This window comes from Elaeis guineensis, chromosome 7 (assembly GCF_000442705.2).
Source record: "Elaeis guineensis isolate ETL-2024a chromosome 7, EG11, whole genome shotgun sequence".
NCBI lineage: Eukaryota > Viridiplantae > Streptophyta > Magnoliopsida > Arecales > Arecaceae > Elaeis > Elaeis guineensis.
Window position 1 is genome coordinate 96,745,970 of NC_025999.2, and position 14,689 is coordinate 96,760,658.

Genomic DNA, 14,689 nt, shown 5'->3' on the forward strand with positions numbered 1-14,689 from the left:
ATCTGACAAAGGCTGCGGAGGACCCGATCGATCAAGGGAGAGACTTATCCTATGATCTCACCTCCCCCTTAAAGCAAGCCCATGAAAACAAGAAAGGAAGATGGCCCATGTAAAGAGAGAAGCTGGCATCACATCATGCGGGAAAACAATAATTTAAAATAATAGGGCTTAATTCTCTCAAAAGAAAAAAATGGTCTTATTTCTATTGATTTATCGATGCATTTGAAAGGAAGCATGGTCATGATCAGCCATCTGAAGATAGACATTTCTATAAATTTATTTATTGGTGTAGTTTGATAAGTATATCGTGACTATTAATGGCCAAACTTCTCTTATTTTTGGAAAAGCAAGAAGTGATCATCTAAGAATGCATTTGTTAAAAAAATAGAAGAATTTATAAACCTTCTTTGAGAGTGAAATAGAGTAGAAAAAACCTTGTACTATAAGATATGCAAAGAAAACTTTGATAGAAGACTGCCACCCTTATTTCTTCAGATAAATAGGACGGTCAAAGAATTTTAAGTCTTCTTTATACTATTTATCCACAGAGAGAGGAGAGAGGAGAGGAGAGAGGAGAGAGAGCCATACCTGGAATTATTCCTTCACGATCCCTTTCATAAGCTTTCATATTCCCAATTGTTCCATCACCGGACCATATGATGCACTCATACCCCAAGGATTGCTTGTCGGAAGCAGATCTTGACCCCAAGATTAATAACGTAAAGCAGAAATTTCCCAAGATTTTATTGCATCCAAAGATATATAAACGAGGGCATTAATTCTTAACATACGTACTGCGGGCCTTCCTAGCACGATCACATATTAAACTACATCTCTAAGTGCTTTCAAGATATCATCTGATATTTAAAGTGTTCCGTATGCAATTCCCAATGGTTCTCTAAACCTTTCTTTCCATTTTTTATGCTAGAAGTTATCAAATAAGAGTGCACTTCCTCCCGTTATTGCTAAACCATTCGAGGTTCGAGCTAACGTAATGATTGGGATTCTTCTTGATGACATCAACTCAAAACATAAACGGGTCAAGAAGGGAACACAGAAATGACAGAATGCTCACTTTTGCATGATAGGGACACTAAATTATGTCATGGAGCAACCTAGAGATGTTAAAATCAAAAGAGAAGAATCACATGGGTTCTACATCCTTCGAGACCAATATTCACCTTTGGAGGATGGATTGTTTGAGAATGGGAGCAAATCTTCTGTTTTACGAAGTAAAGCATGTAAAAAGGCTACAATGATGCAGGCTGAATAGCAAAATATGCTGCTGATCATATGGAATCTACTTTATAGATGATTATGATAGATACTTATTCTGAATTATTGGATATTTTGTTTTTCAGGTACCCATGGATATATTTACTTGAGATTGGTTTAATAAATGAGGTTTAGCAAAAAAAAAGATTAAAAAAATAGAGGAATTATGGAACATGTCATGCAAGAGTTTGAAGAGCCACTAAATAAGCTTCCATGCTTCAGATGTACTTAGAATGCTCTCGAGAGCTAGCCATTAAGCTGGACAAGTAAAGTAACTAAAGCCTACATAAGCCCCTACCGATCTACAAAGTGTGTCCAGTTGCAATATGCTTTTATGCCCAGCCGGCTGTCTAAGTGGTGCTTTAGTCGCATTAAAGACCAACACAATTATGTTACGAAAGTTTTTGAAACCATCTCATAAATGCTGTCCAGATATCAAACCCCCATTTCTGAATATAGCTGCCACATCAACGACTAAATTTAGGACAAAGTTAAATTTATGATTTTGAAGTTTTGAAAAAAAAAAAAAAAACTATGAATAATGTGATATGATATAGCAGACTGATCAGCTAAATAGATAATAAATGTTGGGCATTTTCTATAGAGTTTTTAATAGTTCTTTCAAAGTTCTACCTCTTATTGATTTTCATCCTATTCTGTGTTTTCTTATTTTGACTATCAGATCAATGTCAACTCAGTAATCTCTAATCCTCTTTCAATTGCTATGATTTTAACTTTTTTTGCTGATTTATTGTAGAAAATTTTGAATCCTAGTTCACAAGTTTGTTTTTTCATTTTTTCAGAGTTTGTTGATATATTACTAATCTGGATCATCATCATCCTCATTTCGTTATAATGAAAACTATTTCATAGAACCCTAAATTAATTTGCATTACAATTATAATTAATTTTTAATAATTTATTTTATATTAATTTTTATTTTTTTTTTTTTTTGAGCTAAAAATATAGGAGCCTGATAGAGTATCATGATAATCTTTGGTGACATTTTCCTCCCAAGGGATTTGTTAATTCTCCGTCTCCTCTACCTCATCTAAAAAGGAAAAATAATCTAACACCATAAAAGCAATAATTAGATTTCTAAAATCATGCATCCTCAACCTATGCTATATAAATTTTTGCCCTGATTCTAACTTTATATATGCTAGCACATTGGCGATGTGGGATTTACCGGCATCTCTTTTCCAATGTCAAAAGCTAAAAAAGTAGCACTAGTGCCTTATTAACTTGACTTATATGGCTAATAACATTGGAACTACATTACTGGATTCGGCAATTAATCTTTTTTTTTCAATTTTTGAATATTTTATTTTTCAATTCTTACGCATATAATTATTCTAGATTGATTTAATTTTATCCAATTTATCAAAAAAAAAAAACATTACTTTCACTTTGAGTGGACCATTTGCACTACACGTGTCGAATACCGATTGCTTAGGTTAGGCACCAAATCAGGCGTCCAAGTTGGGGAAGCAGTTGGACCCTACATATTTGGGAAAGTCCTATATACGTAATTACCTTTTATGACAAAACTAGAAGCCACACTCATGCAGCATCTCCTGGCCGTCCATGGTATTGCTTCATGTGGATGCTCAACTTTCAAAAGAAAGCCGACGAAAGGTGGCGAAAACTGGAAAAGTAGCCTGAGCTTTGCTGCGCATTCACGCGCCTGCTGGGGTCTGGCTTGTTCCCCACAAATGGACCGCCGACTGAAGCCCATTGTATTGCCAGCCGAAGCCCATCAATAAAGTGATGTCAGAAGAGATGCCAAAGCGTACCAAATCCGACCGTTGCCAGCCTCGTGAAGTGGGATTCTCTTTAAAGGACATGGAGACATAAAAATTTTATAGAAAGAGATGCCCTCTCGTTTCCCCAGCCCACGTGACGTCCGGCTCGGATATCGAGAAAATCCCGTCCCTTCGTATCCCCGTAGCCCATCCGACGGCCCTCGTTGAATTTAGGGTTCCTCTCCCCATCCTCTCCCATGACTCATGAGCTCTATTTAAAGCCAATCCCCGCACACTAATTATCCATAGCCATTGGTTGGTGTGTGGATCCTTCATAATGGAAAGAAGGATACATTGCCAGCCCATTGGATCGTTAGGTTTTATATACTTTGGTATGAATTGTTGGTGATCAGGGTGTGGTGGGGATCAGTGTTAAGAAGAAAGGGCATGCAGCTGAAAGAGCTCCCTTCAATCCAACTCACGAGGGGGAGCAGGGTTTATACGGCTGCTGGTTCATGAATACCTTTGGGTGCACCGGTTCGTGGGTAGATGAGGGTGCACCTCAAGGGCTGTGCATGACCCAGGAGACGTCCTTGCCTGCCTTCTTCTCCTGCTTGGATTGAAGGGAGCTCCTCTCTCTCTCTCTCTCTCTCTCTCTCTCTCTGTGGCCTTCTTACAAGTGAAGGGTAAGTGTTCTAAGTATAACTAGTGGTTTTTATGTTTACTTGATCGTTCTTCGTGCATGGTATGACCTTTCTGGTTCTTTTCAAAGACATTCGTATTGGTAGAGTTAGCAAGTAGCTTTTGTTATTTAGAGAGATCTATCAGAACACATTGGAAGGCGCACGATATTTGATTTGTACTCCCAATATGGCAATCTTAACGGTAGTATGAATATTTATTAACGAAAAGAAGTTGTTCAGCGTTGCGATAGCTAGGATTGAGCTGAGCTAAAGAGACCAAGCATAAAGCTAGGCTTCCTGACGAGCCATGCTGATGCGAGTTTAGGATTCTTTGGCTCGGCATGGTCGTTCCACGACTGTGTCCATGCATGCTCGGCTCGTCCAGACATGTTCAATCTTGTCTCGTGGGCCACTCACGAAACAACTCTGAAAAGGCTCGAGACGTAGGAATTTTAGTATATATATTGCCGGTTGAACTCATCTTTTGATCGATCAAACGAGCTTGAACGAGCCCATGAGTTGCTCATGGAGAGGGTACTGTGTCTATGTTAGCAAGTAAGGGATGGTAGTAGAAAGGCATGCAGGCTACAAGAAGTGACGTGTATTACATAGAACTTGTTGACAGGTTCCCTGGTAGAATATTATCGGACCTAAGAATAAGTTCTTCTTGATCATTCTGTCCATTTCATCAGAAGGTTTTTAACTCTTGATCTCTCTCAACCATGCATGAAGAATGGTGCTGGTGAATACGAAAGGGATCACAAATTAAAGAGCTGATCATTACACTTATCCTTGTATGCAAGAATAAGGGCATGTTAACCAGCTTTTTAATTTACAGTCTCTTTTTTATTCATCACTAGTTCACTACTTATTATGTATGGCTGAGAGAAATAAAGGGTTAAACAATACTTGGTCAAGTAAATCAGGTGTTAAAGGAGTGATAGAAAAAAAGTCTGATCATAACATGCGGTCTCATGTGCTTCCGCTATCTTGCAAAATCGTTATTAGGTTCTATTATGGGACTCTCTCCTGTTGTCTGGGGCATTAATTAGTACAAATTACTCATCATTTTTTTATGAGATCTCGGGCATTTCCAGATAATTTATTTTTTACAGTTCTTTCATTCGATTCCCATTGAAAAGCTAGATTTTAATAAGTTATCTCCTCATGTTTCTTATTCTTTTTTCCTTCATAAACAGTCCTCTCTTTTTTTTTTCTCCTTTTATGTTTCCTAGCTACTTTTAAAGCATTCTACAGTTGAGTGGCTTTTTTAATTTTTGATGAACATTTTGAGTAGCTTGAGCCGCGCACCCCTTCTCACTTTACACAGGAGCCAATTAAGAAGTACACTCGCTTAGCTCGTCTTATGCGGCGTTTACTGGTACATGGCTTTCGTCGACACAGACATGTATGTCTAATAATACTCTTCTGGAAAGATGTATGGGATCCTGTAAAGACTAGTTTTAAGACACGAAAACTATGGGAGAATATGGCCATCGTCCCATGGTGTACCAGGTATATGATGTATTTATTCTGTACCTAATTATTTATCTGATGGTAATTGGATTTTATGGTTCTTTACTTGTGTCTTCAGACAGCTGCTCTCCAAGTCCAAGCAGTTTCAACTAATCCAGTTTTTAATAAAAAAGACTTGGGATCCATTCCTTCGTCAAGGTTGTGGAAATTTAGGGCTAACCGGAGAGGATCGTCCACCTTTATGTAGCCCACAAATGAACTACAGAAGAGTTAATTTGACTATACGTCCAGTTTAGTTTTTTTGAGCTATCAAAAATTAAGATATTCAACAAGCCTTTCATGTGTCTCGGATATGTCTTAAACATTAAAATCGAGTTGAGAAAAATAGTCTAGATATATCCTGCGCAAACATCAAGAGCAAAATATGAAAACTATATATATGTGCATTGCTATTACCGATAACGCAAAGATTCCAGATTATAGGTTGCAAATATAAACGATACTTTAGGCTACCAAGGCCACGTTTTTCTATGTTAAACAAGAAATAGCACTATATCATAATTAGGTTGGCTCTAGCTAGTATTTTGGTTATACCATCATAATATATGTATGCCAACTTGACCCCTCCTATCGATCCAAAAGGTTTTGCAGAAGCCCAAGCTGAGCTGTCATCAAGGGATTTTTTTTTATCATTATCATTGGTAAGTATCATCAAGGGATTTGTTGAGTATGGAGAGGAAGAAGATTTGTGCTCCCCCTTCTGTTTTTCCGTGCCTATAGAAGGATTTGCCAGGGTAACAGACGACAATATAATTCTTCTGCAGGCCTACTTGTCGTACATCACGTAGTAAATGATTCAAGAACATTTGCACGACACAGTGAATTGTGATCTTCAAGTGTAAGAAATATTGGATAAGTATCGCCAATTTCATTTACTGGGAATTTATTAAATAATTTTTTTTTTTCTTCTTTGGACTAAAAATCATTTTCAGACCCCACGCACAGGCCGCGACTAGGATCAAATCGCTATAGATCATTTAAGTCTGGTATTTAATCGTAGCCTCGGCATCCACCGAGACTCGAATCCGGATCACTTAGTTGGAAATTAATACCCATTCCGCTGGGCTACCACTGCAGTGGTGCGCGATGTCTACTATTGAATTTTCAAGATATGTATAAAATGAATATGTAGTTGATAATTAATGTTAAATATTGTGTAAGTGGTTGTTCATAGTCAAGGACTATCATGTGAAAATATACCCAATATTCAAAATAAAAGCATAACATATGTAACTTGAAACTTTGAGATTGTGCGGAAATATCAACAACATAAAAAGAAAAAGAAAAAATCCACCACATGAAGCTCTACAACATCTAGGAAAGTTTGGATACACGAAATTTTAATCCCGTGTGCAGGGAGGCTATTCGAATAGGCTTAACCCACATAAATATTAATACAGGCCACCCATTTTCATGACGTGTAAATCAATTATATAAATTGTAGAGTGTGACCAACCATTTCTTTGAAATGACACACACATATATAGAAGGGAGACAAGCCTACAAGCCTCAAAATCATTGATGCCTACAGAAGATTAGCATTAACAAGTAAATGGAGATCAGGGGAAAGAGAAGTTTCAGCACAAGATAACATAAACCCTCTTGCCTCAATGCCTACAACGGGCGAGCAGGCTAATTATTTCCTATGAGAAACACATGCTGAGCTTCAAAGCATCGTAGGGAGTGCCTGATGTTGCTTTTTTTCGGTAATGAGTCCCTGATGTTGGTTGCGGAGATCTAGCAGCAGTAAATTGATCGGTACCTTGGACCCGGTGATCTGGACCAAACCCTTTGTTGGCCGGTTTACCGGTTCTTGGTTCGACCCCGTTCAACTGCAGGCCAACACAGCGGTTCAACAAGTTAAAACTAGTTTTCTCTATTCTACCTTACCCATGTAAGGCTCCGGGTGATGGCTCGGGCGGGTCAACTGACCCGCCGGGTTTCTAAAGATAGGTTTATCATAAGTATAGGACTGTTTGGTTGACGTAAAGTGGAGAGAGAAGTAGGGATGGCAAATCGATCCGATCCAATGGATATGCATCCTACCTAAATCTGGTCAAACCCGGATTTTTAAAGATAGGTTTATCATAAGTATAGGATTGTTTGGTTGATGGAAAGTGGAGGAGAGAAGTAGGATGGCAAAATCGATTCGACTCGATGGGTATGCACCTACGTAAATCCGGTCAAATTCGAAAAATAGATTTGACCGGTTTGGGTTCGGATTTGGGTAAAACCCGAAAATGTAGTACGAATATGAATAGGATATAGGTAGTGCTGTTTTCTACTCGAACTCGAACTCAAATCCGATTCGAACCTACGGGTATGGATAATATCCGAACCCATACTTGAATATATATGTTTATAATTCTGTTTTGGTAATTCTGTTTTGGTTGATAATATGCATAAAATTATTTTGGTTATTTATATATTCTATATTGAATTGTAATTCTATTTCTATGTTTGATTTCTATAAATTTGGACTTATAAATTATGTTCTATGTTGAATTGATAATTTTGTTTTGATGGATAATATGCATAAAATTATTTTGATTGTTTATTTTTTTTGATATGAGATAGGCATGGGGTGGGTATGGGGAAATGGATTATCTGTAGGTATCCCCGAACCTATTGGGTATGGGGATTGATATTTCTTTTCTTATCTGATCGGGTATCGGATAGAGTTTGGATATAGGGTATTAAATTTGGATTTGAAAATGGATAGTACAATACTCGACCCAAACCCTACTCATTACCATCCCAAGGGAAAGTGGAGAAAGAGGCTCTTGTTTGATTGGAGTCTCAAAAAAAGAGAGTAAAAAAAGTACTTTCCATGGAAGTGACTTTCCACATTTTAAGAAAAGTGAAGACCTATGGAGGAGGTGGATTTTGTTACTTCCCGTGACATGAAAAGCGATGGTATTTTTTTCTTAAAATATTTTTTAAGATCCATAGTTAAAAATTAGTGAAATATCAATGGATGGTTAGGATGAAATACTGAATCGTAATATAATATTTTATTAATATATCGTAATATTTATATAAATATAATATTAATATTTATTATATTTTAATATTATTTTAATATTTATATTTATATTAATATAATATTTATATTAATATAATATTTATATTAATATTAATGTAATATTTATATTAATATAATATTATATATTAGTATTATATTAACACAATAAATTATTATGGTTTAATGTTATATTATAATATATTAATATTATATTAATATTAATATTAATATAATATTTATATTTATATAAAGTTTATGAGTAAAAATGTATGAGTTTATATCTACTAAAGATATAATAGGTATTTTACATAGTTCTCTTAAAAAAATAGGTGCTCATCCCAACATAAGTTATTTTATAATAAGTCACCTTTTCATGGTCAACCAAATATATTAAAATTCTATTCTCAAGAAATAATTATTTTCAAAAATAATATTTTAAAAAATTATTTTCTGAAAGTTTTTTTTTTTTCTCACGAATCAAACGAGTCCGTAATCTTCGAGTCATCTTCCAAGCAGCGGACTCGAGAAGGTTTCAACGATTTATAAATGATCCATCAGTTTCCCACGCCGCACTTAGCCCTGCCATAGTTACAGTGGTGGTATGGAGTTATCCAGCACCAGCACATGATACTCTGACTTCATGGTCCCTCAACCCTGCAGTACTATGTTCAAAACTGACCCATCCAAATTGGCATTGATTGCTTCAAGAGATGGGCTTACCCGTTGGACTAATGGAGTTCTTCGAGGGGTCGATAACCTAGCCCTAAGCACCCCGGTGCCTTGTTTCAGCAGCGATAAAGTTTTGTTCAGTGGTGACAGCTTTGAACTCCATGTCAAGTCTGAGCGCCTTGTTAGAGAGTTGCAGGACTAGTTTCTTCGAATTAAACTTCTTTCATTTCTTGCGGACCAAAGATACCAGCCTATGTAGCATAAAGCAGATAGAATCCTCAGAGAAACCTGTACCCATTAAAGACGTTAATTAGTTCTGAAAGAGAGTTGACAGTGGAAGCCTGGCCATTCGAATTGCAGGTTGCGATGCAAGTCAGTCTGGCAAGTGGGAGTTCAAACAACGCACGGTTCAAGTCTTTCTCACAGTCCAAGCAGAGATTACCGCAAATGCAGTGCTGATTGAGAAGTTGACATACCAGCAGCTTCTTGCATGAGAGCTGCTTCTGTTTAACTTGAAATAATGGGTTCGGGGCGCAGTCCGTGACCACCAGATCATTGAATCTAAGCATTGGAATTAATGATTTCACACGAGTTCTGGTGGTCGCACTGCTTCCTCAACCCAGCATGTCATCTCACAAACACTTCGAGGAATAGGTAAAGAAAGAGTTGCGCCATGTCTACTTATGATGGGAAAATCATATGCACTTTGTACACATCCCATGTTTTCCCATTGGTAAAAAGATCACAAACCTTGAGATCATCACGTAAGGCATCCATGGGTAATTATGGGAATAGGCCAGTGGTTCAAGGGTGTGTGGGTGATCCACGGCGAGGACATGCTTATAAGTGTGCTCCCCGCTGCCGCATTGATATATAGATCTTGACAACATGTCCGTGCAAATGATTAAGAGAAAAGGTGACAAAGATTAACCTTCGAGCAGGCCCGTACGTGGATGACTGGAACCAATCTGATGGAACGCCATTTACCGGAACCGAGAAACTTGGTTGCCTCACACAACATCCAAATCAATAGATAGAGAGATCATTTAGACCAAAGTGCTGCAAAACCTGATGCAGATACTCCCAATTTGTCCTGAGCTCATTCCAATTCTCCTTCTTCTTCTTCTTGTTCTTTGAATGGAAAGTTCATTCGAATTCTAACTTGGATCATCATCATGGATTTAGATTTTGAGGGCCTCTCTAGAGAGTGCTTTAGTTCCTGAGCCCGATAAATATTATCTGAGATATTGCATGCATGCATACACCAACGCACTTTGCTCATTGGAAATCAGTTGTGGCATGGTAGGCTTCATACAGTAACAAGGACTTCCATAATTACCATTTTGTAAACTGTATTACTTACTGATCTGTAATCCTTTGCCTCAAGGGATTGGATTTCTTATAGGCAGCAACCCAACGAAAGTGGACTTCCAAATATTCAGCATAGATCCAGATTAGAAGTACTCAAGAACAGCACCCAGCGACAGGCCAAAAAGCTTTGAAGAATAAGTTGGGACCTGGGGCATGATTTGAAGACATCTCAGAATTTGCATGTCAAACTCATAAATTTGTTGCTCAAGGGCTTTCATTTTTTCATAAAGATACTCGTTTCTCTCCATTCCACTTCTTCTAAGCAATCTTCACTGATCCGAGGAGCATTGACAATTTGATCACATGCGGATATTTAGAACCCTAAGATTAACCTACGAAATCTTGTCTAAATAAGAGGTCGAAAGTGTGACCATGCTCTATTTTTTTTTTTTTTTTTGATAGGAAATGCAACTTTATTCACAGGAACTTATGTGTACATGCCAGTCAGTATAAATGAAAACAGAAAGCCAACAGGTTGTAACTTATACAAGCTCAAAAATTATGGAGATGTATATTGAATACAATATACATACCCATTATCATATCCAAACCTGACAACCCATATATTTTGTAAAGTATATAAAAGTGTACAATGAAAAAGAATGATTGAGTTTTGTGCCCAAAAGACTGAGCAAAAATCAATTGAAGGTCTGCTACTTGTGTTGTGTTGTATCAATCTATAGCTGTGAATTAGCAACAGAGATGACGAAGAAAATGCCATTGACAGCATCAGTAGGATAGAGGCACCATGAATAAAAGCCTGTTCCATAATGAGGGATAATGCTCAAGGTGAACACGAAGAAAAAAAGTCGCTGCCATCAACTTCATCCTCCCAGTAAAGAAATATTGGATACTTGAAATTATGAAACCAAAGATAGCTTGTCAAGCATCGCAAATTCTAACCATCTGATGAATCCTGCATCCATATAGAAGATCCAATGTAAAGAAGAAATATTTGTATTTGCAACTAGATGAACTTCCTGTTAATCCTGCAAGACAACAGAGAACCCATGTTAATAAAATAATATTTTTTTCTTTTTTTATACTTTTCTGCTCTTATCTTTTTTTTTCCTTTTTTTCTTTTTTTTTTTGATTCTGCTTTTTTGATTCTTCATTTTCAATCTCTGACCCTTTTTCTTTTGTTTTTCTAGGGATATGATACATGTGGCCAATGTCTGAAACATTGAAAATAGTACACCCATACATAAACCAAATTCAGACAATGGAAGAAGATGCCCAGAACGAATCATCATATTGTGAAATTCAGCAGAAGTATAGAGTTCTGACAACCACGAACAGAAATATGAATTAATATGTGCATTCAATGAAGCAGCAGCAAAGCATGCATTCCATGCCCAAAATACTTGTATGCTGGCAGTCGTATGTACAATATAAAACTTCACTACTATGTTCCATGAGCAAAAGAAGGTGACCAAGTGTTGGGGAATACCGACCGACCTCGATCTTGCCGACTTATAATCGGACATACACGACCGACCGACGACCGACTGACCGATCGACGGATGCCGTTACCGACCGATCGTCGGGTGCCGTTACCGACCGATCGACGGCTCTCTACCGACCGAGGATATGTCGGTCGGACAGACAGTTTCCTCTCTCCCACCGACCGCACCAGGGGGAGGTCCGATGCCCGACTCCCGCGACGTGCCCGACCGACTGTCGAAGGGGTCCGAATCTCCACCCAACGCCCCTTAGCTGGCCACCGACCTAAGGTCGGTCGACTCCTCCGATCGCCGTACTACTGCCAGAGACTGTCAGTCCTGGCAACGACATGCGGCACGGCAGCCTAGGGGCATTATCCGCCTAGGGTATTGTCAACCCTAGTGATTTGACAGCCCCACGGCGATGTGACACTTTTACGGCGACTCTGACAGTCTCCAGTGACTTGACAATTCTTCGAATTGTCCGCGCCATTAATGACGGCGCCATACCACGCTCCACTGTATATATCGGGGAAGGCAACAGTACTAGAGGCCCCGGGGGAAAAACACACAGGCTTGCTCCCTCTCTTTCCCTCTCTCGTTGAGCTCCTTGTTTCCTTTTCACTGTTGCCTAGTCTCCTCTCTGACTTGACCGTCGGAGGATTCCCGCCGGAACCGCCTCCAGTCAGTGCGGACTTTCTTTTGCAGGCGCTCGTTCCCGGCGACCAGGTGACGAGGGGATTGGCCGCAACAGATTGGCGCGCCAGGAAGGGGTGAAGCGACGCTCATAGTGACGAGTTGGTGCTTCATCGACAGCACCAGAAACTGTGACCCCTCACAGAATTCGAGATGACAAAGACGAGAGCTCAGCGATCGAGAGTCACTGGATCGGCGAGGCGCTCTTCCCATCGGGAAGAGGCCTCTCCTCCACCCTCCGCGGTGGAACCCAGCTCTCCGCACCTCGCGGTGACCACGGAGGCGCAGATCGCGGCGATCGTACGGCAGATGACCGTGCTGACGGACGCGGTCAAAAGCCTTCAGCAACAGCCGGTCCAGCTGTCGCCATCACCGACGGGGCAACCGGCGGCGCTCCGATGCCCTTCAGGAGCAGCCGTCGACGCCCGCGTCGATCTCCGTCGCCTCCGCAGGAGCGCCTGCCACAGCGCTCCCACAGAGAGGAGGAGGGGCGGCCGCGGTGCGATACCCATCGGGCCTGACAGCATTCTCCCTCCCAGCTGGAACGAGCGAGGAAGGAGAAGCGACCGCGAACGCCGTCCGCCTCTCCCTCGGACTCTTTCGGAGACTCCACTCCTGGGGTCTCCCAGCACCGACGGACAGATGACTACGAACGCAGGTTTGAAGAAACCGACCGTCAGCTCGCGCAGTTGTAGGTGGACGGGCAGAAGTCTTCAAACGACGTCGACTTCCAGACCGCCCAACCCCTCTCCCGACTCATCCTCGACGAACCGATCCCCGGTCGGTTCAAGATGCCGCATGTGGAGCCCGACGACGGCTCCACCGACCCAATCGACCACTTAGAGAGCTACAAAGCTCTCATGACGATTCAAGGGGCAACCGATGCTCTCTTTTGCATCGGCTTCCCCGCCACGCTCCGCAAAGCTGCCAGGGCCTGGTACTCCGGGCTTCGATCGGAAGTATCCACTCCTTCGGACAGCTTGAGCACTCTTTCGTAGCTCACTTCAGCACCAGCTGGAAGCCTCCGCAAACGTCGGACAGCCTTTTCTCCCTCAAACAGGGAGAAAACGAGACGCTCCGACACTTCGTGACGCAATTCAACGCGGCCACGCTTGAGGTCCGGGACCTCAATGAAGACATGGCTGTCTCGGCCATGAAACGGGGGCTGAGGGCGTCCCGGTTCACTTACTCCCTGGACAAGACCCTCCCCCGGACGTATGTCGAACTATTGGAGCACGCGTACAAGTACATGCGCGCGGACGAAGGAGCCTCCGACCGGCGCTTGACCGAATTCAAGGGCCCGAAGGAAAAGCGAAGAAAGGGTCGGGACCCCACCGAACCTAGCAGGCCCCCGACCGACGGTCGGGTCTCACCCCCGCGACGAAACCAGAAGTCGCCCCGACGATAGACTCCTAAGCCGACACGCCCCAGGTATGACTCCTACACTCCTCTCTCTGCTCCCCGTGCGCAGATTCTGATGGAGATCGAGGGGGAAGAGTACCTGCGACGGCCTCCACCTCTGAAGGCAAAAGGCCTCTACCGACGGAAGTACTGCCGATTCCATCGGGGCCACGGCCATAATACCGAGCAATGCATCCAGCTTAAGGATGAGATCGAAGCTCTCATCCGCCGAGGGTATCTCGGTAAATTTTGGAGGAACCCGCCGACTCAAACAGTCGCCGATCGACGACCCCAGCCGACTGAAGAAGCGACGACTAATCAGCCAACGGCCGGGGTCATCAATATGATTTCAAGTGATTGAGCCCGGGGACGTCTGGAGGAGGGGAGCCAACGAAAAAGCTGCGCCCGGACGACGTAATTACTTTTACGGAAGAAGACGTTCGGGGCATCCAAACTCCCCACGACGACGCTGTTGTTGTCTCCGCGACAATAGCGAACTATGATGTAAAAAGAATTTTTGTGGATAATGGAAGTTCAACGAACGTTTTGTTTTACTCGACCTTCTCCCGGATGCGACTATCAACCGACCGACTCAAAAGGGTCTCTACACCCTTGATAGGCTTTACTGGGGATGCTGTCACGACGGAAGGAGAAGTTACCCTACCCGTGACGGTCGGCACCGAACCGCGATAAAGCACGGTCCATTTGACTTTTGCGGTCGTCCAGGTGCCTTCGACCTACAACGCCATACTTGAAAGACCCGGACTAAACGCCCTCAAGGCGATTGTCTCGACGTACCATCTCTTGGTTCGATTTCCGACCAAAAATGAAGTCGGGGAGATGCGC

The 14,689-nt window shown here is 41.4% G+C and overlaps 1 long non-coding RNA gene across 1 annotated transcript; it reads left to right on the top strand.

The window, feature by feature from the left end:
- The first annotated feature begins 3,330 nt into the window (after positions 1 to 3,330).
- On the top strand, positions 3,331 to 5,868 carry LOC140859193 (uncharacterized). The gene is made up of 2 exons (XR_012142658.1): positions 3,331 to 5,218; positions 5,298 to 5,868. It is a non-coding gene; the product is annotated as an uncharacterized lncRNA (long non-coding RNA).
- Positions 5,869 to 14,689: the final 8,821 nt, after the last annotated feature.